This window comes from Lemur catta, chromosome 3 (assembly GCF_020740605.2).
Source record: "Lemur catta isolate mLemCat1 chromosome 3, mLemCat1.pri, whole genome shotgun sequence".
Taxonomy (NCBI): Eukaryota; Metazoa; Chordata; class Mammalia; order Primates; family Lemuridae; genus Lemur; species Lemur catta.
Window position 1 is genome coordinate 1,749,733 of NC_059130.1, and position 27,180 is coordinate 1,776,912.

The 27,180-nt window shown below is 44.5% G+C and overlaps 1 protein-coding gene across 2 annotated transcripts in view; it reads left to right on the top strand.

Annotated features, from left to right (window-relative positions):
- Positions 1-27,180, top strand: part of PBX1 (PBX homeobox 1) — a 267,175-nt gene that overhangs the window by 4,513 nt on the left and 235,482 nt on the right. The window lies entirely within an intron of this gene.

The window sequence follows — 27,180 nt, forward strand, 5'->3', positions numbered from 1 at the left end:
TGAAGCGGGAGCTTCTGCCGGGCTCTGACTTGCTCGCTGGCTTCAGAGCAGTGCAAAGTACCTGACATCCTCTTTATTTATTTATTTTTTACAACAAGGAGTGTAACAGTCAATAATTCATATCTAAACCATATAAGCAAGGGCATGACATGAATGAAAGTGACAATAAATATGATTGCATGCCCAGTTGATATACATTGATAGTTACACATAAAAAAGCGGGGGGTGGGGGGGAGAGGGCAGGCAGGGTGGCTTGCTTTTTGAGAGCTCTCTGTTTCTCTTTTCAAAAATAAATAGGTTCGAGATGTGACTGTTGATTGCATATGTAATTACTTGGGTCTTGAGATGCATATAAAATTAGTAAGCAGCTCCTTTGTCGAATGTTATTTGTGTTGTGCAGAACATCCCAGACAAAGCCCCTGAGAAGGGATGTTCAGACCTTTAAGTCTTCCAGGTTGCCCTGCCGAAGCTTAACCTTACTGCAGGGCTGTGAATCGCGTTATTTTTGCTGGGAGACGTCCTTTAAGAGATTTATGGATTGTGTGTACAAATATCGAAAGAGCTTTTTTTTCAGTTTGTCACACTTTTTAGGGTTTTTATTTTCTATTAGCCCAGAGAAGGAAACCTAGGTGTATGTATTATTTTCTCTTCTCTCTTTTTTTTTTCCCTTTTTTTCCCTTCTTTGATCTCTGATGCTTATTTACTTTGAATATCTGGTTCCTTGAAATTTGTTTCTAATCGAGTATGAGTTCCTGCTGATCTTGGTGCATAAAATGTAGACTCAAAATATAAAAGCATACATGATAATCCGGACTAAAGAGAGTCTGTTTTTAAAGACACTGTCAGGTTTTTATTGAAAGGAAGCCTGTGAGTGCACTTATTAAATGGACGTTGTGGTCAAAGTGTTTAATTCTAGTCTCCTAATTAAAACCTACTGAGGCAGTAGATCAAAGTAGGTGGGGTGAATAGAGATCCGGTTCAGGTGTGGGTTAGAGTTTGCTCCTTGTTCATAGTGGCCAAAGTGTGATGACAGGAAGCGGTCGTACTGGTCAAAATAACATTCTAAAGGTGTAATTTATGGTTGGATTCCATATTTTGTTTTTTGAATTTTATGTCAACATAGTTAATGTTTGGAGATTTTTGGATTTTTTAGATATCTAAATTAAGTTTTTCTTTGTTGTCTCAAATAATATATTTTTTAAAATAGTTTATCAAATAATGTGACTCGAAAGTGATAAGAATCATTGCCCCCTTTGTTGGGGGGAACACATACACGTACACACACACACACATATGCTCGTGTGCACACACACACACACACACACGCACGCTCGTGCACACATACAGTTTGGATGGAGAGGGTACCTTTGGGTGAAAGTAGAAAAGAAAAAAAAAAGGCCTACCTTTCTCTTATGCTTCAACTTGTGAGTTGGAAGGATTGAGGGGAAGGAAGAAACCTCTCCTGGAATGCCGAGTGTTGTGTTAAAGGTAGGAGTCAACCTCAGTGTGTTGAAAAGAACCCTTTGATTGTAAAACGCGATTATTTCCTTACTCTGAATCTGCGGAACCCTCATTCTGCTGCCAGCGTATCTTCCATGCACTTGACATGCCATGTGTTGCAGAAATCAAGTATCTGTAAAGTTGCGGGAGGTTTTTTGCCCCCCTGTTGACACAGAGCTAGTGAAAAGATCACTCCAGTGATCAGCTCACATACATTCCTTAACTGTTTGGGGACTTCTCCTATTGTGACTTTCAAGCCTCCGTGCACTTAATGAGTGTTTTTGAGCTTCCGTCTCAAGTATTATAGAGGTTTCTTGATTTAGGTTGGGCTTGGTTTGTTTGTATTCTAATGTGGAAGTTCACACGTTTGGCTCACCTAGGGAGAACTCTTGAGAGGAGCTTGGTAATTGCACTCATTTGTTGCTTTTTTTGCTTTTGCTCATGATTTTGTAGTTGGAAGACTTAGAAGTCAGTAAATAGGAAAACTAGCTGAGAATGTCTTATCAACCTTTTGGAACTTTGTAGCACGCACACACACACACACACACCACCCAACGTAGGCAGCACCATCTAAATTACAGTTGATTGATGGGTATTTAAGTCAGAAATTACTGTGGGGATATTAAAAAAAAAAAAAGAAACCATGTGTCTTCTTGCCTCAATGTGTGGATAAGTTTTTATTTTGATACCTTTTTGCTTTTATATATAAATGCTAAGGAAAAAGAATGCCAGCAAAATGCTTGGGTGACAAATCTCAAAACAGCAGCAAGAAAAACCCTGTTAAGACCTATAGTAATATATTTCAGATATGGCTTTTATCTGTTTGCTCATTCTGGGAATAGAGAGGCTTAATTAGAGTTTTGGACCATTTAGTATCACATTTTCTTTTGGATTTTAAGAATCGTTGTTTGTCTTCTGACATATTAACAATAGGTTGAGTTTTACATACGTGTGTATGTGGTAGTAGTGGGGTTGGTGGGATGGAAGAAAAGGAGAAGAAAATTCAGGCATGTTACATTTCTTTAAAAAACCTTGAATATATTTTTAAACATTTCTCTTTTTTAACTTTTATGTCAAAATCATGCAGGTTTAAAAATTAGGAAAACACAAAACATATTGGGTGCCATTTACTGAGGAGAATATTTATAGATAGCAATGAATGGCTGCGGTTGTTGTGAATAGTCTTTAATTTTAGAACATAATAGCTATATATGGCACTTTTCAGCCAGTTTTCCTCTGTGCATTGTCTGCACCGAAGTTAACTCAAATCAAATCATTGGAGGAGGTAAAAAAAAATTATTTTTTCCTTCCTTAGTACCCTTTTGTTCTCTCTCTTTCCTTTGCTCTCTGTGTTCAATTAACACCCCCATCACAGAACTGTAGTGTGTGTTTTTTTTTTAAGTCTACTACTGTATTTCACTTTTGACACCTCCCTTATTATTCTCGCCTGCCACTTCTTTCTAATATAGCAATTACATGATAGGACTTCTACTCCTCTCCTCTCTCCTTTAGAGCATTCGAGAATAATTTGTGTGTCTGTGTATGCGTGTGTGTCTCTGCATGTATGGGGGGGCATTATTGAGGGAAGCTGTAAGACTGTAGGGAAATAACTCTGAAGGTGTTAGGCCTTGAACAGAACAAGAGGGAAATAACTTTAGACCACTGAGAGCAGCCTCTGATCAGATTCTTTTAGGGGCTGCAGTGGCAGGAATGGTTTTCGTAGAAGCCCATCCACAGCTGGCAGATGCAAAAACTTTTTCTTGCTGATGAGAAAATTCAAGAATGTGGTCCTTTTTGTTTTGTTTTGTTTTTTGTTTTATTTTGTTTTTTTAGGGCAAAAGGGGCCGGTAGAAGGGGCCGGAGAGAGAAAAGGGGGACAATTGAAGGGAAACTGTGAGTCAGTTTTACCTGATACTACCTGCAGAAGGCAGAAGTAATGTGGTTAGATTCTATATTATTTACTATGCTCTGGCTATAAGCTATAGACTTACCATAATGTGACTCTAAGAGACAAAATATAAGACAAACTGTGACAAGAAATGTCCCCCCTCTCCTGTCACTTTTGTGTTCTCCATTTTTAGTCTACTACTTGAATTAGAAAAATTCTGACTTTTCAGAAGTGGAACGGAGGGTGCCAAGAACAGTGTGGTCATAGCTACTAGAATGAGATTTTTGGAAATGTGGTGTCATTTGTTCCAACAATGGGGGTATCTGTGAGGATTGGAAACGAGGGAGATTTAGGTTACACTGAGAAATCTGGAAGTGGATTTGCGAGAGGAGAAATGTGGAGGGAAACTTGTGACCCAGGGGCTGTGGGGTGCTGAGCTGGGAGGAGTGGGGTGTGGGTTCCAAGCTGGGCACCAGGCCGCGCTCTGGGCTGAGGGGGGCATCGCTGGCTTGTGTATTTAGCTCACTGCTGAGGCCAGGCCTCTTCTCATGCTTTTGCTCCTGTGTTCTGTTGACATCATGAACTTTTTGTTGTTGTTGTTGGCAAAATTACAAAAATATCCCTAAACAAGCAAACAAACCAAAACCTAGATATTGAACGTATTTAAATAGGAAGACATTTTCATTTTTAATTTAAGATATAACCCTGGCTTCTTTTGAGACCTAGTTGACATGCATGCCTTAGAAAAACTTATCCTTAATTTTGGTTTGAAACCTCTTTTAGATGGATGCTGTTATATTTCAGCCTGGTGAAGTGAATCTACGTATACTTTTATTGCTTTTCCTTTAAAAAAAAATCACTGGAAGCACCACGTGATGGAGGCAGTTTCCTAGGTCCTGCTCCAAAGACAGCTCCATTTTCATATGACCCTGAGAAGCACCCATTCATTGGTGTTGCCATATTAACCAGGTTGGAGGAATGCAATAATTTTGGCTCCATTGCCTCCTACTTGCAGTGGTGTGGTGAGATTTAAAGAATATAATAATTGATGAATAAAATAAATAGAGGATTAATGAGTTGTTTGCAAAAGTATTTTGAGCTCTCTGGGCTATATAAATAAAAGCTGCTGTATTTTCTATAAAAATTACCTGAGGATACATATCGTATTTCATTTCACAGGATGTGAATGCATTAACTCTTTCAGGCCAAAGAAACATACACCTACTGGTCAATAATTAAACGATGGGGTAGTCGGTCATTTCTCATGAGGAAAATTCTCTGGTTGCATTTTTGCCCCATCTGCATCTCAGAGATGTCACTTCTCAGAACTTGGCAGAATGATTTCCAGAAAAAAAAAAAAGTGTAGGACTAGACTGTCATAAGATTATAACACCTGTCTCCCATTATGGCAGAATAAGGTCAGTAGTGACTTCCCGGAAGGTCTTCTTACCTCTGACAGCTCTCTTTCAATCTCTCAATTATCAGTGGAAATCAAGACTGCAATGAGTGGAAAATTCTTCCTTTTTGGTTTAGGCTGTACTTTAACTGCATCTTCTACTGAAACTTTTCTCATTCAGTGGGTATTGTGGTGGGTGTCTGACTTCCACGGTGGTTCTGCACCTTCCACTAAGTAGTTACAATGTTACAGGCAAGTTGCTTAAATAATTTTAGGAGAAATTAAAATAGTAGCAGTTAAGGACTTGGACTCTAAAGCCAGACAGATCTGCTGCTGCTTAGCTGTGTGACCTTATTCAAGTTATAAAACTTCTCTGTGCCTCATTTTCCTTATCTATAAAGTGGAGATCATAATGGAATCTATCTTAGAGGGTTGTTGTGAAGATTAAATGAGGTAAGACATGTAAATGACAGTGCCTGGCATAGAGTAAACAGTCAATAACTGCTAGCTTTTATTATTTCTGGCCTTGTTTTCTTATATGAAAGAGAGAGGCTTACACCAGATGGTCCCTAAAGACTGAGCCAATTCTAAGACTGCGATTTTATGCCGAAAAAAGACAAAAATTGCTGAATTTAAGATTTGCTTGCTTTTGTTTCTCTTGCCATTCTCTTAAAGTAAGAATTAGCTATATCTGGCCAAAAGTCTGGGACCAGGTTGGAAGAAGGGGGAGGGGGAGAAAATGAGTAAGAGCAGAGACAAAGGTTTTTAATCACCTACAAACTGGACACCCCCTCCCCGAAAAGCTAGAATTGCATATGTTAGTGATGATGTTTTCTTAGCATCAGCAACTGGAGACATTGTGTAATCCAAGTTAAAAATATTTTCCCTCTGAAGACACGTAGGCCCATCCACTCAACTTGCAAGGATTCAAAGCAGGGAAAAGTAGCACACAATGAATTTAGGGCAACCTGACCTTTTTCTGCCTCCCTAATATGTTCTTTATTTAGGAAAAATGTTATCTTTGTCATAAGGACAGCCTTGATACGTTAATAGATTTATTTTTTTAAATTATTTTTTATAGCTTTCTTGAGATATATTTCCAACACTGTGACATTCACCCATTTAAACTTTACAGTTCAGTGGTCTTTAGTACGTTCACTGAGTTATGAGCCCATCACTACAATCTGATTTTAGAACATTTTCATCACCACCCCCTACACCCCCTGGTACTTATTACCAATCAGTCCGTATTTCCCGCTTCACCTAGCCCCTGGTCACCACTAATCTACTTTCTACCTCTATGGATTTTGCCTTTTCTGGACATTGCACATATATAAAATTCTACAATATCTGATGTTTTTTGACTAACTTCTCTTCTGCTTGGCATGTTTTTGAGGTTTATCTATACTGTAGCATGTATCAGTACCTCATTCCTTTTCATGACCAAATAATATTCCATTGTATGGATATACCACATTTTGCTTATCTGTTCATCAATTTATGGATACTTAGTTTGTTTCCACCTTTTGGCTATTATGAATAGTGCTGCTATGAATATTTGCATACAAATTTGTGTGTGTGGATATATGTTTTCATTTCTCTGGATATAGGAGTGGTATTGCTGGCTCATATGGTAGCTATGTTTAGGTTTTGAGAAACTGCCAAACTGTTTTACACAGTGGCTGCAGTATGTGCATTCTTCTTCTTCTTCTTTTTTTTTTAACAGCTTTGTTGATACACAAGAAACTGTACATATTTAATGTATACAATTTGATGACTGTAGTAGGTATACTCTTAAGTCATATTGTAAATGGCACTAAGTTTTGTCTTTAGCAATCCCAGCATTCAATTCCTTCAACCTCTTTCTCCACTCAGCAACCTGTCTTCTGCATATTTAGGACTCTATTGTGTTTTTTGCCTCTTCTGGTCAATTCTTACTCTAAGAAAAAAAATTTTTGGTAAATTTATTTGACTTGAAGTATGCATGATGAGGATTTATGTGAAACCTGTCAGAACTATTTGCATTTTAAAGAGGAAAAAAAATAAGTTAAAGGAATGAATCTCTAATGCTGGAATTTCAGGTGTCAGGTTCCTGAAGAGGAATACCCTTTTGAGAAAGATTGGAGACTTTTCTGAATGATAAGCTAGTGTGCCTGAGAGAGCATAGACTTTGAGTCAAACCAGCATGGGTCAAATCCTAGCTTTTTGTGTAACATCAGTAAGTTAGTTCATTTAATAGAGTTTCAATTTGCTCATCTGTGCAGTGAGGATAATAATACCTACTATGCAGGGTTGACTCAAGGACTACAAGAGACAATAATATAAAGCATATAGTTCAATGAATTTGCTCAATAAATAGCAACTACTGTTATTTTTCTGAAACCACATAGCAATAGGTGGTTCTCATCAATTCGGCCCTGTCTGTTCAGGCTGAGTTTTCTACTAGTTCTATCTAGGATTTTTAGAGACCCACTAACATGATTCCTGACCTTGTTTTTATGTTAAATGGTTATCTATCAGTTTTGAGCAAAGCTCAGCAAAAAGCAATCCCAACACGTTACACCCTCTCCTCCCAATCCTGGAGTTCTGGGGAGACTATCCCACAGAACAGTGCTGTTCATTGAACACACGTGTAATTTGAAATTTGATGATTTAAATTTTCTAGTAGCCTCATTAAAAAAAGTAAAAAAAAAATACCAGGTGAAATTAAATAATACATTTTATTTAACCCAGATATATCTAAAATATTTCAACATATAGTCAGCATAAAAATCAATGAGCTATTTTGCATTCTTTTTTTTTTGTGCCAAGGTCTTGAAATTGCAATTTTAAACTTAATGATTTGAATTTTCTAGTAGTCCCATTAAAAAGTAAAAAGAAACGGATGAAATTAATTTTAGTAATGTATTTGATTTAACCCAAATATATGTAAAATATTTTAACATGTAATAAACATAAAAATTAATGAAATAGTTTACATTCTTCTTTCTTCTGTGCTAAGGCTTTGAAATCCATTGTGTATTTTACATTTACAGCACATCTTAATTTTGCCTAGCTATACTTCAAGGGTTCAATAGCTACATGTGGCTAGTATTTACCATATTGGATAGCACAGCCGTAGAATGGTGGTTCTGGCATAGATCTTTGTTTTGTTTCTTTTTTGGCATAGTTTTTACACTCTGAGGAAGACACATGGTTGTTCCCTACTCAAACTTGATCTGTTAGTTCTGTAGCAATTGAAATTGGTTCCTGATGGATAGCCACGGTCCAGAATAAAGCATATCTGAGGCATCTTTTTCTGGCAGGGAACTTCCACTGCACCCTGCTAAGGTCACTGATGGGAGCTAGGATGGGGTGATTCCTCTCCACCTCCTTCTTTCTCTTTTTTACTTCTTTTCTTTCCATAACTCTTCATTTTATACTTTGTTTCTCTATCCTTAACAAAATCTGAAATGTTCCCTAAAATAGACTGAGTGGGCCGAAGCAGTCACCTTGTTTTTTTCAGCAAGAACACAATGGAACAAGGATAGAAGACTTCATGGTGTGACAAGAGTTTGCTGGACCCTGCGTTTGGAGTTCTGAGGCTTAACACCCACTGCCCCTATGGTAGCATATTATTTTGAGAACACCATTCAGCCTCTTGGTCTCAGGTTTCCACGTCCATGGAATGGGTGACTCTAGAGAGCCACTAATCTGACCCCACATTCCGTGAGTCATGAGCCCCAACATGATCCCTGCCAAGGCTGAGGTTCACAGAAGGGGAAGCAGGTAGAACATTTATAAAAGGAAATTCTAATGTTGTGGCTGTTGTAGTTTATCCTGTGAATCCTAGTATCTTTCCTAAACAGTCCTGTAAAAACTGCTATGGTGGTGTGAAAGCTACTTCAGTTAATCAAGTTGAATGGGAGAAGACAAACTGGGAGGGGAAAAAAAGAAGTGGAATTAAAAAATTTTTTATTGTTGAAGCATTCAGTATCACATTTATAAGGCCAGTTGGAGGCCAGCCCCAGTTTAATCTACCTTGTTGACATTGTGACTGAATGCAAATATTGTTTTCATACTATACATTTGTGGCTATTGGATTTTAGACTGGAAATTTCTTTTGTAATATAGAAAGGTTTATTGTTGCAGGATGGGAGTGCAGTGTACCTTTTTGAGTTCATGTGGCAGAACCGAGGAAGTCAGGAAAGAGGTTTGGTTTTCACCTTGGAAGGCTGGCGTTACTTGTTGACCATTTGCCTCAGCAAAAGAATTTGTTTCCCCCCTACCTGTCCGTGGGGCTTCTGGAAACTCAAAGTGAGGATATTTAGAAAGATGTTTCGGCTTCCCTAAGAAAGTGTGGTCAGGAAGTGTGAGAGCAAAGTTTGTGTATGTGGCTTGCTTTGAGACAAGTGGCATCTGCCAGCAGGTCAAAGTTCGCGCAGTGGCCCGTGTTGGGAGGGCAGAGAGAAGCTAGTCAGTGAGTTTACCTGAGGGCTTTAGGTGATTTGAAGCTTACAGTGTTGTCATTGTAAGAGAACGCTGCTCATAATTACCATTGTTGATAGAATTGAAACTTTGCATTTATTTTTTGTCCCTAACAAAGAAAGACTCTCGGAGACTGTCATGATGAGCTGGGCCCGCATCCATCCTGAAAGGCCCTCTGTGGACAGAAGGGTGTAGATGTTAATTCCTTTCTCTACGATTTGCATGCAGGGGCTCTGGGGCCACGCACCGCACCGGGCTTACATTAACAAACATTTAAAAACAAAGAGGAGGCGACACAGCACAGCTCTCCTTTGTGCAGCCTCCTTGCTGGGGTGCCCCTAATCCCCGGCCCCTGGGAGGGAAGTGCCCTGGTGGGTGCGGGTGGGCGGCGGGGCTGCGCCAGCGCGGAGTATAAAGGCTGGAGAAGGAACCGCATCGTGCGAGGAATAAATTAAAGTAGCTTGTCCTGAGGCCCGTAAAGGGGGAAAGGAGAAACGAAAACCACCGCCAGAACAACAACAAGAAACACAAAACGCCAAGAGACGAGAGGCCTGTTCGCCTAGGCCAGGTGGAAAAGAGACATCCAAGTCGTGTGGACGGAGTGTAAGGAGATGATGCATCACGAAATGGAACTTTTGGAACTAAGACACAGGGGAGAAGCCGGCGCGGGCAACGTGGCCTTGGGCTGAGCCGAGGGGCCCCTCAGGCCAGGGTGACGGTGCTGGGCCCGGGCCCTGCAGACGTGGGTGCGGCTGCAAAACCCCGCGGTTGCCCTTTCAGGGGGGGGCGCGGGGAGGCCGTTGGCCCCTTGGCAAATCTGCTGACGTCACCGCGGGGCTGGGGCGCGGGGGGCACGCGGGGGAGCGCCCGCCACCCTCGGCCAGCGGGTCCCGCACCGCCCGGCCCCGCGTGGCACCCGGGCCTCCCCCGCGCCCCCGCCCGCTCCGGAGAGCCACCCGCGCAGGCCACGCGTCGCCGGCCCCGAAGTCAAGTGTCCTCGGCGCGGGGCTGGCCTGTGTTTCCATGGTGTCCCTTTGCCTCGCCTGGGGTGCCCTGGTCCCCCACGGGCCCTGCGCCCTGGCCCCGGGCTGCTTCCCTCTTCCCCGACCTCCCCTGTCTCCACTGACCTCAGGGCGGTCAGGAGAGGACCGCCGCCCCCCAGGGGGAGAAACGCCCTCTGGGAGCCAGCCTGCCTTTATTAACCCCCTCGCGGTGTCACCGTCAGAGCCGCAGAGGCGCGGTGCGCCGGTCGCCCCGCGGGAGCCGCGAGCTCGGTTTGCGCAGTGCCCGCGCCGTGCACACGTCCGGGCTGCTGGCTTTGCAGGAGTGAGGTTCAGAAGGCCGCGTGTGAGCACGTGTGCATGTGTGTGTGCGCGCTCACACGCACGCATGTGAGTTGCTTAGCTGGCCCTGTGTCGTTGCAGCTCTGTTCCATAAATATTCCAGTTGTTCCTTTATGGTAATGAGGTGAATTAAAGAATATAATCCGGAGTTCCTGCAGAAACCTTCCCGTCTTCCCTGTCTCTGGGCCCTTACTAGGGAGCGCGTCATCTTCCCCTGGGGAGATTTTTAACCCGAAGAACCTTGATGTACTTTAAACAGCACTGACATTTGTTTTCCTTAAGCTTGGTCTGATGTCTTTAACACTTGAAGAAGGTCTGGGGCCTTCAGACATACCTAGTTTCTTAGATGGCGGCATGTTTTGCCTCCCTGGAATGTATAAAGGGCCCTCAAGCTGCCTTATTTTTGCGTTCTTCAGAAAATAGAGAATTAGTTCTAGTATTTGCCCCTCCCCTCCCCGCGCCTGCATAGCCGCTTCCCCTCCCCCGCCCAGCCTGCTGGAGCCAAGGCAGGAAGGGGCTGTCATCATGCACATGCCTGAGCCATATTACTTTATTTTTCTTCTTAGAAAGTTACACTAGGAAAGATGTTCTTGATGTGTGATTATTATTCTTAAATGGATTCTTGTGCTGTCCCATTATTGCTCTGTTACGGCCTTACAGGCAAGCCCCAGTTCCCACAGCAGACCCTCCAGAAACTTTCTGTTGCGTGAATGTGGGAGAGCTGGCAGTCAGGCAGGTTGAATTCCCTCATTACTTTGAAAATCTGTGCATTAATTCCCTCTATCAATTTCCACCAGCCCAGTCCCCGATCCACCAGCTGGAGAACCGGGCCCAATGCTAGTTTCACAGGATGCGTTTTCCAGCCTTAGTAACTCCGGGGGAGAGGAGAAAGGGTTATTGTGTAGGTTCAGAGTTCACATGTTACTTCTGACTGGTACAGATGTTGTAGCTAAAATATAAGAGCAGCAATAATCGTACCAGCAATGGTGATAATTAAAAATGGAAATAACTGCTTCCCTCTGCTCCTGATTGGGTCACCCCCACTCTCCTACTCGTTTACTCTCCTGACTCCTCTCTTTCTGGGCTGGGATGTTTCGGTGACTTCTAGGGGGCTTATCCCGGTGCTAAGGAGAGAAACAACTCCTCAGTGGCTTCCATCTGGGCATGACTATGCCAAGACTGGTTGTCTTGTCAAGATCCCGAGGAGTATATCTTATCCTCACCTATAATGTCGCCTCCTGAACGTTGCCCTTCATGAGTGGAGGTTCTAGAAGCTTAATTGTTTTCAAGGAAGTCTCACCAAGTATTTTGGAACGTCATCTGTTCTGGAGATGTTTGGGAAAACTCTCATCCTCCACAGGTTGAATAGGGAAACATTTAAAAATGAATCCCCGTCGTCCTGGTTGGGTTTATTTTTTCGTTTTAGAAACACCAGTTAAACATTTTTCTTTTAGACTGTCTGGAGGACGTGATGAGACTGAAGAATCTGTCTTCTATTTTGGCCTGTTCATTGCTTCCGCAAATATTTATGAAACTTCTCCTGTGTATGAAGTGTTACGAAAGAGACTGAGGAATGCAAACGTGTGTGAGTTGTGGCCCTTACCCTCAAGGAGCTTCTAGCCCAATGAGGGATCTACATCATGGTCACAGTCACTGAAACACGGGCGGGGGCCACACGCTCTGAGCCCCTGTGTCCATGACAGGACTGTGTTCCTTAGAGCCAGCGGTGTAGCTGTAAAGGTCATTCTGAACCAGAGTTCATTGCCACCCTGAGTGATGCATGCAGAAGCTTGCTTTCTTTGCATCAAAGAGTTCTAGTTTTTTACTTAGCCTGAGAAATGTTTTTGTTTGAGTCCTTGCATATTTGGCCTTCTTGCCTTTCCTTCCACCCCTTGTAACCCCCCTTCATTTCCTTTCTGCCCACTCCTTTTCACTCTCTTTTGTTCCTTTCCTCCTCTCCCCTGGAACCTACCCACCTCCCCCCCCACCCCAATTGCTATTTGCCAAACTTGTGACCTGAGACCACTTGGCATTTCCCCGGGATGGCTGAAATTTACCACCCGCTGAATAGGCATTCTGTGACATTTGCTCACCTGGGCAGCTTAAGCTACATGGTCTGCTTCTGCCCTGAAGGGGTGCCGAGAGGAAGTGTGGAATTTGCCTCTGTGCTCCAGGGTTCTTGCTAGCAGGGAGATGCACACAATGAAGCTTTCTAGAACCTGGAATTAATTTTTATCGTGGTGCAGGTATATAGTTATATATATATATTCATGCATACATTTATTATGTATTCAGTAAGTGCATGTAGACAATTTGTGCATTGTCTGCCATTCTCTAGTCATTTTTTTTTAACAAATTAAATTTTCATGGTTAGCTTCATCTTTCACATTCACACCCTCCCTTACCGTAGCTACCCCCTTCCTTCTTCCTCTTCCTTTCTGCTGCTAGAAGACACTGGGTTAACGGAATGCTCTTGGAGGCCTGGTGCCATTAGGCCGCCTGTCTCCTTAAGGTTTATGGTACTCAGGGTGACGGCTTTCTCATTGTGGCCTTCCCAGCCCTTCTGCTGGTGAGGAAATAGCTGCTTGTCTCTTTGGATCAAACTGGTTTAGGGGCTTGTTCAGTCCAGTTACTGGGACAGGCCAGCCCCGGAGGCTTCTCTGGGTCTTGGAACACACGCACAGTCGGTCTGTCCTGGCTGTCAGCTGAGGAAGGGAAACAGGCAGAGTATACGGTTAAGCTGTTACTTTATACTTGTGTCCTCCCAGTGATTTCAAGGCAAGAGTGCTCTGGGCCCCAGGCTGGGCGGGGAGCGGCGGTGGATCATCCTGGAATGAGGCTGAGCAGAAAGTGTCAGCAGAAGTGATGTCTCATACCTTCCTGTGGCACCCAGAATTCTTCTGTCCACACGTAATAGTAGTTAATGCATATAAAACAGCACTCATTAGATACACAGCTACTATTATTACTGCAGTTTTTAAGCTGAGCCAACAGACACAGAGAGTTTAATGGACCTCCCTGAAGTCACACAGCTAATGAGAGGCTGGGTTGGAACAGATCGTATTCAGTAAGTTTTACTATATGCAGTTTCTTTTTTTTTTTTTTCTTACGAAAATATTCATTCCCATCAAGTGACAGCCCTTCAAATTGTGATTCTTCCAAGAAAATTAGGTGGGAATACAACTCGGTTGTTTAAATAACAAATTGTTTGGCCCTACTTATTTCTGGTCCTGTTTCTCACGTACAGAAATCTAATTTTCCCTTGGCCATGGTAGGCTGCAAAACGCAAGAGGATACATCTGAAACTCACTCACCTTGGGCGTCTTTCCTGATTTCCATTAGGCCTCTGCCTGTTTTCTTCTTAGAATCCACCTGATTTCTTTTAGGCAGTGGGTGTGACTTTCACAGGTGGTCTAAAGCTTGACCACCCCTGTTGTCTATGGCACCTTTTCTGGTTCCTTCTCAGAAGCCTGGCATTTTGACCGGGACGTAAAGCAGGGTGACGTGTCCTCGCACACCCTCCTGGGCCCGCTGTCCTTCTGTCATACCACCTCCCTGCGATCTCAGATGGTGCAGATGGAGGGTTCGCTGGTGGGACCTGAGAGTCACGTCTCTCCAGTTACGGAGCCGCTCTGGGCAGAAGGGCACACGCAGCAGCTCCCCTTTTTGATAAGTGGGTGTTATCAGTTTCGAGGGGAGAATACCCCGAGGAGTGGGGGTGGCCCAGAGAGCAGCCTGGCACGCAGGACCTGGGTGGCCGTGAAGTGGTGATGGTGACACTTGCAGGACCTTTGACCTTTACCCCAGATGTTGGAAAGGAAAAAAAAAATAGAATTCAAGGCAGCCTATGTTTAATTTTATTGAGAAAACAATATTACTAATAAAAATAGTGATATTATTAATATTATTAAGAAGACCTTAGTAAAGAAATTTTACAAAAGAAAGAGGAAATAAATTCACCAGTTCACCTTTAATTGTATCGTCCCAGCTCAACATCTATTTTCAGTTCTTCATTTTCCCCGTGTTTATATTTTCTTCTTGTTATTTGCCTTATAGCTGTATGAATTTTCTATTTCTTGGGGATGATTATATACTCGGGGGTAAAATTCTCTTTTATTTCTCAACAGAACTTGTTACTAATATGTATCTTATTTATTTATTACTTATCTCATTTCAAAAACGAATTCAAGAAGCTTACCAAAAGGTGTGAGTGATACAAAGAGATTTACTAAATAAATGAGTAAATTAGAAGAAAAAATTCAGATAGGGCAATCAAATAAAATGCAAGGGAATGTTAGTATGTAAAATTGCATTCATAAGATCCTTTCTCATGAACTTCTCAGGCCTTTTGCTAGTAAGGGAATAGCTAGCTGTCTCTTTGGATCAAACTAGTCTAGGACCACGTTCACTCTATATCCTGGAGAGATTGGCTACAGATTTGACTTTGTGCTTCCTAGTAGCAAGAGCAAAAAAGGGAAATAGGAGCAGTTTCAAATTGTAAAGTATTTTGAATTGGAAATGAATCAATTGTTTAAGAGGAAGACAAATTATTATTATTTTTTTTCCTAGTACTGGGCCCTAGGCAAAATTTCTTCCATAGTTCCAGACGAGAAGATGCTAGTGATAAAATGGGCATTGTCCTCAACAACATGATAAAATATTATATTATATGTTTTACTATGGCTCTTTACACATAACCTCTCCACAGTACTCACCAGATTTTATTACGATATTAGTTTATTGTCTAATTCTCTTATTACACTTTGAAGTTTTTGAAAATAGTGATTAGGATTTAAATGCCCAGCACTTAATATACTCAGTGTTTTTTGAATTGAAATAGTGTTTTATATGCTTATTCAAAAAGGAAAGTTTTATTTCTTAAGGCTTATTGAGTACTTGCTATTCTTGACTCTGAAATAAAAAGAGGGGTAAAGCAAAAGTTCTGTCGTTGAGGAGCTTCTGGTCTCCTGGGAGTAAACAGGTATTAGTAGACACATTGTACTCTAGCTGGATAAGTGCTATGTAATAGAAGCGTGAACATTCTGTCTTTCGGGAAAATGAAGCATAAGATTGCTTAATGTACACTTTCAATGTGGCTGGCTTCTCCCTTTGGAATTTGGGGTTTGAATCCTTAAGGCGGGAGGAGAAAAACTGGAATGATTGGACATTTGAGAGTTTTCTGAGAGACAGGCAATTGTCTTGCAGATTTGCTTTTTCACTTTTATTTTCTTTTAGGGAAGAGTGTCCCTTGCCTAGGCTCAGGAACCCAACCTCTCTGACCTTCAGGTCACAGGGTGAGAGGGGGTGGGGTGGCCCCTCTTTTTGTCTTCTCCTGACCTGACCTGGCAGCCTCAGCTGGGAGACACGTCGGTCCATTTTTCATGGCATCCGTAGTTGTGGCCGGCACTGTCGTCCCTGGGACTGGTTCACAGAGGACACACGGGTCCTGAGCCCAGGAGGGACAGTCCTTGGGACACACGTGTAAAACAGAGACTGCAAGGAGCAAATGGCCACCACGACTGGTTTTATCCTGTTACTAATTTTTAGGTTTTCATTGCTACATTTACCAGAGAGAATTTTTACTTTCTTATGTTCCTCTCTTCCTCCTCTCCTCACTTCCTTCCTTCCCTTTAAAAAGCATTTACCAGGTACATCTACCTGGGAGGCAAGATAGGATCCTGTCCTCAAATTGCTCACCTTCAGGAGAAAAGGAAGGAAGTTTAGGGCAGCTCTTGATCCGGCAGCCTGGCATGTAGCCCACAAGGTGCTCTCGGAGAAAGTTGCCCAGAAGACCAATCCCGTTTTCTGTGAGATCGTCAGTTTCCCCTTGCAGATGGTAAACTCCCAGTGGGCCATGCTTTGTTCATCTTTGCATACCTAGCACAGAGCTTGATATATACATTTGATGCTCAAGAAATGTTAGTTGAAGGAAGGAAGGAAAGAAGGGAGGGAGGGAAGGAGGGAAGGAGTAACAGACAATTCATCTAAATCTACTTTGGACTTATTTGTATTTTTAGACTGAACATCTTAAGAAATTATTTCCAAAAGGCCCGGTGCACCTATAGTCCCAGCTACTCTGGAGGCTGAGACAGGAGAACCACTTAAGCCCAGGAGTTTGAGGCCAGCGTGGATAACGTAGCAAGACCCTGTCTCTAAAACAAAGAAAGAAATTATTTCCAAAATTAGTACTGTCTGCTTTAAGGGTACTAGTTTGTACTAGTTTGTGATGTTTCAAAGAATGAGAAGACAGGATGGAAGTGCCTCTTGGATCTATCTGGTGGATCACTCCAATTAAGCACTCTGAGAGAGAGGTTGCTGGTTAAAATCAACATTATTGCATGGGGGAAAGTTCTTGAATAGCTTTTCTGTTTTCTGAGTTATGATCTTGGACTTTGGGGTTATGAAGGGTGAGGGGACGTCATGGAGTAGCTGGAGGTGAGGTCAGGTGGGAAGTGTGCACAAGAGGACACAGGAGAACTGTGTAAAAAGACAAAGGGTCATTAGATTTAGGAAGTTGGCTGGACACAACCTCACAGTGGCAGAAGCAGAGGTGGGAGGCGCAGCTGCTGCTTTAATCGAGGCCTCAGGTTCCAGCACCTTCCGTTTATGCCTGTCCACAAACTGGCCTGTCTTTTCCCATCTGCAAAGCCTCCTTTTTCTCTTTTCCCTCTCCCGAGGGTGAAACTAACTTTGTTTGCTCATACTGCCTTTTTGTCCAGTTTTCCTCCCATCAGATCAATTGAAATGCTAGAAAAGGATTCCTCCATCTAATAAATAAATAAATGAAACCAAGAAGTTGAAAGTGGGAATTTGTTCTTTTTTTTTTTTTTTTTTTTAAGGTAAAAGAAGTTGTAGAACCCAAGGCCAGGGAAATAACTGAATAGGACTCTCTCTCTCAGCACACTCCACACTCCTGCCCCCAACCCCTTCCGAGTAATTATGTGTAATTTAAACCTCTCCCTGGGGAGGAGTAAAGGAAGGATTGTCCCCACCTTCTTCCATTGCCCTCCTCCCTCCGTGAAAATTCCTGGTCTCGGTCTGTGATATCTCAAACTTGGCTGTCACTTTTCAGGGTCACTCCCAGGGGACACCCTTCCCCCAGTCCCAGGGCCGTTCTAATGTTTCTGAGTAAGGAGTAGTAAGAAGCACAGTTTTCCCTATAAACTATCCTCCTTATCAGTCCCATTCAATGTTGGGGTCTGTATTTGCTTTAGCGGTTTTGCTGTGTAGCCTTCTCTGGGGGGGTTGAAGGGTCTTAGGCACGGAATCTCACTGTAGGCTTTGAGGAGGATAGTTGGGCGTTGAGGACCAGTACATTTAAATAAAAATGTCCTGAAGATTTCCTTTAGCTTGGTTTGGAGACCACTAGAACCAGTTCCTTTCCCTGATTGTCTTCTGTGGCTGCTCCACTTTCTTGCTCAGCAGAACCACAATCTGTGAAGATTTCTTATTTATGCTCTTCTTAGTTGCCAAGACTCTCACCCTACGTTGGGCATCTTGGCAGCTAATAATAATGTATATCTAGCTGAGACACTTTTAGCATTTTGGTTCGTATATTTTTTTCTTTATAGCCTATGCTCATGTGTAGTTGTTTCTTCAATAAGCACCCTTTCCTTTGTGTGATTAACAAACAGAATACATTTCAATCTATAGTCTCAATTCTCTATAACATCCATTGAATAAGTAGTGCTTATACACATTCATTCAGATATTTAACAAATGGCTTTTTCCAGGGGGTCTAAGTAAAAGAGAGAGAAGGGCAACCTGGGAACCCAACAGTACAACCCTGATGAACACAGAGAAGATATATGCTGTATTTCACCCCTTCGGAAATTATAGCATTTTGTTCGTACGTTCAAAAAACCCTAAATAAAGGTGTTCAGTGTCATCCTACTAGCCAATCTACATGTCTTACATTTAGGGGTTTATATTGGTGGACTCATTGCTCTAATTGTGTTCAGACAGATAGGAATAAGAAGAGTCCAGGGTGTGTGTTATGTGCAGGAGATACATGTGTGTGCATTTCATTGCTGTGCTAGAGGAAATTGCTCATGCATAAAAATGTTGCCGTTATCCCTGTTGCAAGAACAAGCATCAAACACAGCACTAGGCATGTGGTGAGTGCTCAGTAAATGCATGTCTTTCCCTTTTCATTTCCAAGGCAAAATGCATACATCTAAGCCTGTTTGGAGCAGCATTATGATGCAGGAGAACAGTTACTGGCCGGTCCTACTGCTGAGTTGATAGTAACGAGGACCACCTCACTCAGGACAGTTTCTGGTCTATAACATGGGTACTAATTACACTCATTATCTGGGCCCCGTCCCCCTCTAGGGAGGTCGTGAATCTCCAGTGAGACAGGGGTGTAAAATGCTTTGTAAATTATAAAGCACAGTGCAACTTTGAAATTTCTTTGTTAACTTTCCTACACTGTCACAACTGCTTATACTGTAAAATCAAAGCAAGAGAAAGAAGTCCCAGATTGGCAGGCATGCGGAGGGCTGATTCAGAACATGGCATAGAGTTAGGAATCCTGTTGAACACAGAATTGGTGGGGCATGCGGCGAACGTGGGGCCGGGGATCCCACGAGGGTTGAAGTGATTGAGAGTTAGGTGATGGCAAGGCGAGACCGTTACCCACAGAGGAAACTTGAAAATCGAGGCTGGCTGCCCACGGGGGAACTGTGGCAGCCGTCCACCAGGGTGTTACATGGAGACTGAAACTTGAACATGAACCTCACGCCCAGTTTCAGTAACAGCTCGGAGTTGTCAGGACGGAGCGCATAACGAGGCGAATAAGGGAGGTAGCAGGTCCGTGCTTGGGGCTGAACAGCATAGTGCCCTGTGGGAGGGGGGGCTCTGCGTGGGTCCCTGCGTCCCCTGGGTCCACATAACTGGGCCACGGGGTGCTGCAGCTCCTGCTGTAGCTTCACGTAGGCTGTGCTGCCGTCTCTCACTTTTGCATGGGTGTGGCCCTGAGGAATGTGGGTCTGATTCTGGTAATGCATGTCCCATATTTAAATATACTCCTTAGCTTCGCGGAAGCAATGAGGTGACGGACAGGATGCTGGAAGGGGCACTGGGTACGTTGCTTGCATCCTTGGGGTTTTGGGTATCTCCCCTCCAAGCAGAGGGGTTAGATAGGAATGGTTAGTAAGATCCCTTTCAGGGCTAGGCTTCTCACACTCCCTCTTGCAGGGTGTGGAGGCCTTTTTGTCGTGTGAATACTCACCCACATTTTATCTGCCTGTTTGTTGTTGTTAGCTGGTGATCTCTGTGTGTCTGAGTTCCTCAGAGCTAGGATGTCGTGCACGCTGTTCCAAGAGGAAAGCTGGTGCTCCTGTTCATAGGAATGCAGAACGAGAAGTTTTAAATCCACAGATTCCCTTCCTAACCCCAGTGTCTCAGAAGATTAATGAATGGTCATCTTGTTGACCCATCTCTCTGCCTTTCTTCTTCACATAGTGTTTTTGTGAAGTTGAGGCACACGCAGACACAGAACTCTGATGCGCAGTGGTCCCGCCCGGGCCCATTCTGCCCAGGGAACAGCTGCACGTTCCCCACCCCAGGCGGTAGGTAGACAGGTGGGGAGACCAGGTGCCAGATGTTGCAGTAGATCCTCCTGCCCCACTCCCTTCCGACTCTCCTATGCAGTCACTTCGGTCCACTTATATGTGGGAAGAGAGGAGAGAGAGCCCTGGGGACACAGGGACGCCTTGTCACCTTTCATCCTCCCTGTTGGGGAGGACACCTGACTTTTTTTGGAATTGAAATCCAGAGTGTGAGGCAAAGACGTGAGGCTGGAGGCCAGACTGAAAGCGACTGCCCGCTGCAGGCAGGCGCCACGTGATGGCCTGGAGCGGGGACGCCCATCGCTGGGGGCTGCAAACCTCCGTCCAGATGCGGTGGGAGAGGCCCACGCAGTGAGGGGCAGTCCGATGCCTGAGTGAGATCCACAGGCCTGTGGAGTACAATAGAAAAATCGATAGTAAGTGGAGGTGAAAGAGTTTTAGCTGGGTTTTATTGAGCACCAGGAAGACAAACTGGCTTTTGCAGCGGTTTCAACTCTATGTTAATGGTGCTTTTTAGAAACTACCGTCCGGGATTTGGGGGGCGGGCGGGGAACCACACGGTGAAAGTTGCCCGTTGGTATATGCAACTGCACACGCGCACACACACACACACACACACACACGGATGAGGGAAAGGAGAAATAGACTCAGGACTAGGTGTTTTTTTGGTTCTGAAGCATACGACGACGTGTGCTGTAATCTTATATGCATGTATGTATCTTTTATTCTGGACTTGCAGAAAGCAGTGAGTTTGATCTGTGTGTTCCTACCCACCCCGGTTCCTTCCTCCTTCCCTTTGCTCTCTGCAAGTCCGCTGTGGCTTTATTAGGAATTCCCTTTGGTGCAGGGGGAAAAAAATAAGACAGAGAGGGAGAGAGGCTGGAGGGGGAAGAAACAAAACTGGCTCTTGGCTGGCTGCCCCTGTGAGGGCCGCCCTGCCCGGGGCCTTCTGTTTTCTTAAGCTCGGCCCCCTGGCCCCAGCCCCCTCCATGCCCCCTTTCTTCCTAACGGGCGAGGGAGGCTGTTTCTACCCTCCTTACCCCCCTTTTTTCCTTCCCGTTGTTTGCAGAGGATCTCTCTCTCTCTCTCTCTTCTTGAGGCTGGAGCGGCGAGAGCAGAGACTTTCTCGGGCCGGCCTCCCCTCTGCTCCCCCGGCCCCCGCCCCCAAGAAGGGTTCATCCAAAGTTCGAATCCAGACTCCGAACAAAGTGGCGTAGACCTTTTCCTGACTCCTCACCCTTTGTCCTCATCACTCAGTGACAGACAGGAATCAAATGCTGAGGACCCAGCCGGGAGAGGGGCAGTGGGGGGGGGAGGGAGAAAAGTTCCCATTAACTCGCTGGGCCCGTCCCAGCCAGGGAGGGAGGAGGAGGGGACGCCTGGGGAGGATTTTTGTTTAAGTTTCCCCGGGCGCAGCTGAGCTCTACGGAGTTGTGTGCAGATGGTTCCTGTTGGAGGAGAGCAGAGTGGGGCATGACCAGGGAGGAGCGGGGGCTGTGACGCCGGGGACAGAAGGAACCAGAAAATGGGACCTGCGGTGCTTTTTCCTGACGCCGAAAACGTTTGAACATTCTGATCCTGCTGTGAGAAAACAAACTCTCTGGCATATAAGTGTTCACCTCTTGGAGGTGGATGACACTTCTCAGGACACCAGAGGACCACAGAGCAGATTACTTCTTGCAGAGAGCGAAATGGTCCCCTGGTGCCCGGAAAGAGACCCTTTACCCCGAAAGGGGAGTCGTCTGTTGCCAGAGAGTGGAGTGTTGGCTGTAACCCCTGCCCGTCCGTCCCCCTGCGTCCCCGCGAGGTATCTAGGGTGGAGGGGACGTTACCCACCCGTCACCACGAGGAGGGGGGCTGACAGGCACCTTTCTGATGCCTGTTCCTGGGAAAGTGACTTTTCCAAGGTCTTACGGTGAGCCGGGGACTGAGGTGGAATTAGGTTTCTGCTCCTGTTGCAGTGCTCTTGGTTTTCAGAGAAAGATAAGCACCTGAATGCTCACGTGGAGCCTCCTGTCGAAGGGCGGTGGGAGAAATGTATGCCTGGGACGCTCTCACGGGGGGAGGGAGAGGCCCCAGGACAACAACGCTTCCCTGTGGCCGGGGCTCTTCGCCTGCCCTTGGGCTCCGTGTGCTCCGGGGCGCTGGGCCCTCTGGCACGGACGGCTGGCTTCACCCTCCTGCCCAGGGTTCCCAATCACCCCTCCGTCCCCCCCCCCCGCCCTCAACCCCCCCCAGGTAAACAAGCTGTGAGTGGGAAGTGAATAATGGGCCCTAAATTGGTGAGGAGGAAGTTAAAGTGAGAGTTGCTGTTTTTGCTGCTCCTTAATGAGGACCACAGTGTGAAACCCTGCTTTGCATTGTGACCAGAATCTTCCCAATCGTATCGGACTGTATGTGACTTTTGAAAGCAGTTGCTTTCACCTAGCCCTTTGCAGCTGGGACGATTAAAGGAATTTGGTCTGCTGGGGTGAACAAGGAATTCATCTAAGGAATTATTAAAAAACTGTAAGCCAAATAAAGAACAAAATATGCTCTTTGCAGGGATGATGCTGAGGATTTGTGATAGCAAAACAAATCTTTGAATACATTATTGTAATTCTGGACGGTTATTGAAGTTTTCTATGTTATTGATTGTACAGAGGAGCAGTTCCCCAACCTTTTTGGCACCAGGGACTGGTTTCAATGAAGACAGTTTTTCCATGGACTGGAGCTAGGGGGGTGGGGTGTCGAGGGTGGGTGGGCGCGGAGGTCAGGCGGGTGCGGAGGTCGGGTGGCCAAGTGCGGCCCGTTTCCTAACGGGTTGGGGACCGCAGGCATAGAGCCTTTCCTATATGTTCATCTGTGGTATATCATTTAATCCGTACAACAATCCTACGAGGCGGAAATTGTTATTACTTAACAAGGGAGGAAACTGAGGCACAGAATGATAGAAATAACTTGCCTACGGTCAGTTTAGTAAATAGTTTATTATCATGGGAAATACAGTACATTTTCAGTGAAATATTTTCACAAAATGGCTCTGTTCGCAAAGAGTTTTGAAATCAAGGGAAAACCTTACTCATTAGAATCCTGGATAACTTGGATTCTGAATCATTTCAGGCTAAATTGAATGAAAACTTACCTTTTCACACATGGAAAAAGGAACTTTGTAATTATATTCGCGTAAGTGGTGTTCATGTGAATGTTTAGCCTACTTAAGAGAGTAAACTTTTCAGTACTAGCAGCAGTATTTGCATACAATAAATGTTTTAATTACTAATGATCCTTGCCAACTAATTAAAAAGTGTGTCTGTCATGGTGCTGCTTTCTTGGCAGCACTCTTATTGACGATGATTTTTTTGTGCATATTTAAATACTACAATGACATTTCTTTTTCAATGTTTCCTAACCTGGGCTTTTTGTGGCGGAACATTCTGTTAGCAGACCTGTGCAGGTTTTCCTGTCCTGCAAGTAGAGAGCCCTGTGCCCTGCCCTGAACCTGAGAGTGACTTGGTGACAGTGTCTACACTCTATCTAACCTGGTGCTCTTGCATTTTCTTGGATTCTCGTTTCTTGTGAGACTGTAAAGGCATTTGCAGAATTGGGGCTTTCTGTGAACAGGGGTGCTGTGCTGCTGCAGTTCGATGCAGTCTAGACTTTCCACCTCCCCTGTGGCACTTTTGGCAAGTTGACAGGTATAATTGATGAGTTATTCTAAGAATGTGATTCCTGAGTAACTCTAGAGTGGAGTGACTGTGTGTCTGAGCAGTTAATGTGGCTGGGGGGAAAGGCAGATGAAGGGGTGGGGGTTGGGAAGCTGGGGGGAGGCGGGGGGGAGGGTCTTTGTTCAAACCCAGTTATGTTCTAAGTCTGCAGTTTTGAGCGAAGGCGGCAGGGAATCCTGGCATGCAGATCCCCTTGGGGCTCCTGGTTTGAGTATGAGAGTCTGGATGCGGCTTTTCTCGTTCATCCCAGTGTGTGTCCCGGGAGAGGAAATAGGAACACTTAGCTCTGACTTGTAAACTTTCGTGCCAGCCATTTTGGTTGAGTTTATGGGAATTCACAAAGCAGCTTCTCTGGCTTCACATTTGCCTCGGTGCCCAGCTGGCCAAAGTTACGATCATCCCTGGCTGGCTGTTTAATTCTTAAGAGTCTGCAAGGTGGTTGGTGTGTTGAGAAAAGAAGGGGGAAGTTGAGGCCACAGTTGCGATCGATGGTCATTTCTCATTGTCACTGAGGATGAGCAGGGTCTGAGGGTGCTGGCACGGGCTGCAGAGACTTTGGCCAGAGTCTAGCCTGGTTCAGGGGGAGCGAGAGGAAGCAGGCGTGCTGGCGTTGGCATGGCACCTCCTCACAGTGGATCGGAAAGTGCCGCAGAATCTGTGACCACAGCTGGGCCACCGGGTGGCAGGGCTTATTGCTCCCCTGGCTTTGCGTTCTGTCCCTTGGGAATCCTCCGTCCCTCCTGAGTGGGTCCCTGTTGCTTCCCGCGACACAGCCATCGTCCCCCACCCCTCTGGCCCTGCCGACCGTGAGGACTGTCCCCTGTGAGCACTCAGTTGTGACAGGTCCCTTTCTCCCTCTCCCCACAATGGGGAACCAGTACTTTCCTAGAATTTGTAGCACACGGCCTTTCGATTCTTTTAAACCCAGCCTACCTGTTTATATAGCCAGACACCATTATATTATTGAATTTTGACTGCCAGTGCACTACTGTAGTAGCACTTCTATTTTTCAAATGTTAGCTGGACCCCAGATGCCAAGGTGACTTCAGAAGAATCAAGCTATGCCTCCAAAAGGTTAGAAATATGATATCCGCCCCCAAACCCTCTCCCCTTTTCCCTGATGGGTGGAATGAATCAGGTACGAAGACGTGGGTGTAAATTCCAGCTTCGTTGGTTGCCAGCTGCACAACCCAGGGCAAATTACTGAAGTTCTGTGAGGCTTTGTTTGGTTTGGTTTTCATCTGTAAAAACGTGGGTACTTGGCTTACCTGTAAAAGTCGTTGAGGGGGCAGGAAAAATAATGAAATAATCGCCAGAACTTTGCAAAAAATGTTGCTAAGTTTCTTCTTTCCTTTCTAGCTTTTACTAGGTTGAAAACACGCCATCATTCGCTTCCTGTAAAGTACAAAGTGCCTTGTGCTTTGGGGACCAAGGTGCTTTTCACACGTAATGCAGGCATTTATTGTTATTATCTCAGTTTCTTCCCTGGCTCTGCACGGCTGTTCTGAGAATCTCTCGCTCCCCCGAGGTTCAGCTCCTGACTCTCCCAGCGTTCATTCCTGCCTGTGAGCTCGGTACCTTTAAGGTGAGGCTGGAGTTTTCCTCCTTTGGGAGAAGCCTCACTTTTCCCACTCTGCCTTTCCTTTCACCTGTCATTCTAGGTTGCTGTTTCTTGGTAGGCCCTCCTGGGAATTAGTAGCATAGTGCGATTATTATAATAACTTAATTTCTAGAGCACTTTATTAATTTCACATCGCTTTCCCATTTCATCTCACATCAAAGGTGACATTGTCCCCATTTTAGAGACGAGGAAGTTGAGTCTCTGTAAAGAAACGATTTACATCCTGCTCTGCTTCCAACTTGCCGTGGAACGATCAGTCAGAAGCACAAGATGAAACACAGAACGTTAAAGCTGCGGCAGAGACTTTAGAGATCATTTAGTCTGGCACTGGGAAAACAAAAGATACTTTAAGTGTAAATAGAAACATTTTTCTTTTCCACTGCCACATCAAACAAGTAAAAACAGACGGGTGAAATTAAGTTTGATAAAATATATTCTAATATATCCAAAATAGTATTTTAACATGTAATCAATATAAACATTATTAATGAGAGATCTTATATTCTTTTTGGTAGCAAGTCTTCAAAATTTGGTGTGTCGTTTACGCAGCATCTCAGTTTGCACCAGCCACATTTCAAGTGCTCAGTGGTGCAGGGGTAGCTCAGGTATTGAATTTTATAGACACTGAGGCCCAGAACTATTATTAACTATAATAATAACTGGTAGAAATGAACCAAGTCTCCCTTCAGAGCCCTTTTCATTGGGCCGTCTTCACCTCAATGTCTTCAATGTGGAGACAAAAGAACCTGCTTTCTGTTCATGATTTTACATAATCCTTCTTATAGTCTGCAGTTGGGGCTTGGAGCGGTTCTCACTGTTCACAGACTAAGACAGTGCCGTGTCTGTCCCCAAACTTACACTGTACTCTTTCCAGTAGCAGAGGGAGCTTTCTGCTTGCTGAGAGTATACTTGCTGTAGGGGAAATGGAATTTCTCCTCTGCAGAGTTCCCATCACTGGAATGGCATCATTGCTGTTCACAACGTCCCTTGCACAACCCTGTGGACCTGGGCAAGATTCTCCCTTAAAATCCCTGGAAACCGTGAGTGGAGCCCTTGGCACATTGCTGTGGTGAGCCAGGTGGGCAGTGCCAGGAGGGCCGTTTCCAGTAATGGTCCCACGGTGGCAAGCTGGCTGTGGAGCAGTTGAGGATGACATGAATGATGGCTCTTCGAGCTAAGACTGAGCAGCCTTAATGGAAAACAAGGTCAGTCACCTGGCTGGAATACGACTGTGAGAGCCTTCTTTTAAAGGAGAAGAGAAGCCATTTATTAATCCCCACTTTTGGCATGTTATGTATGATTCATTTGCTCATTGTCACCACCCAGCTCAGCTTTGCTTTTAGCAGGTGATCTCCAAACTGATATGATCGTTGTATATTTACTGGCTTCAAGAAACTGCCAGTGGGAAATCTTATTTATGGGGATCATGGTTATGGTTATGATTATTGACAGCCGTTATTATAAACATCATTATTATTTAGTGTTAATCAACAGCCATATGAAAGGTGCTCTAAAGAACACAGAATTAGACCCTGTCTTTGGAAATGGGCTCATAAGAAACGAATGACAGAAGGAGACATTCAGGCTGGGCTAGCTAGGAAAAAATACATTCTAGGGAACTAGAACTGAGAAAATAGTTCCAAAGATTATGATTTTTAGGGCTTTGGTGGAGTCCAATGTGGTACC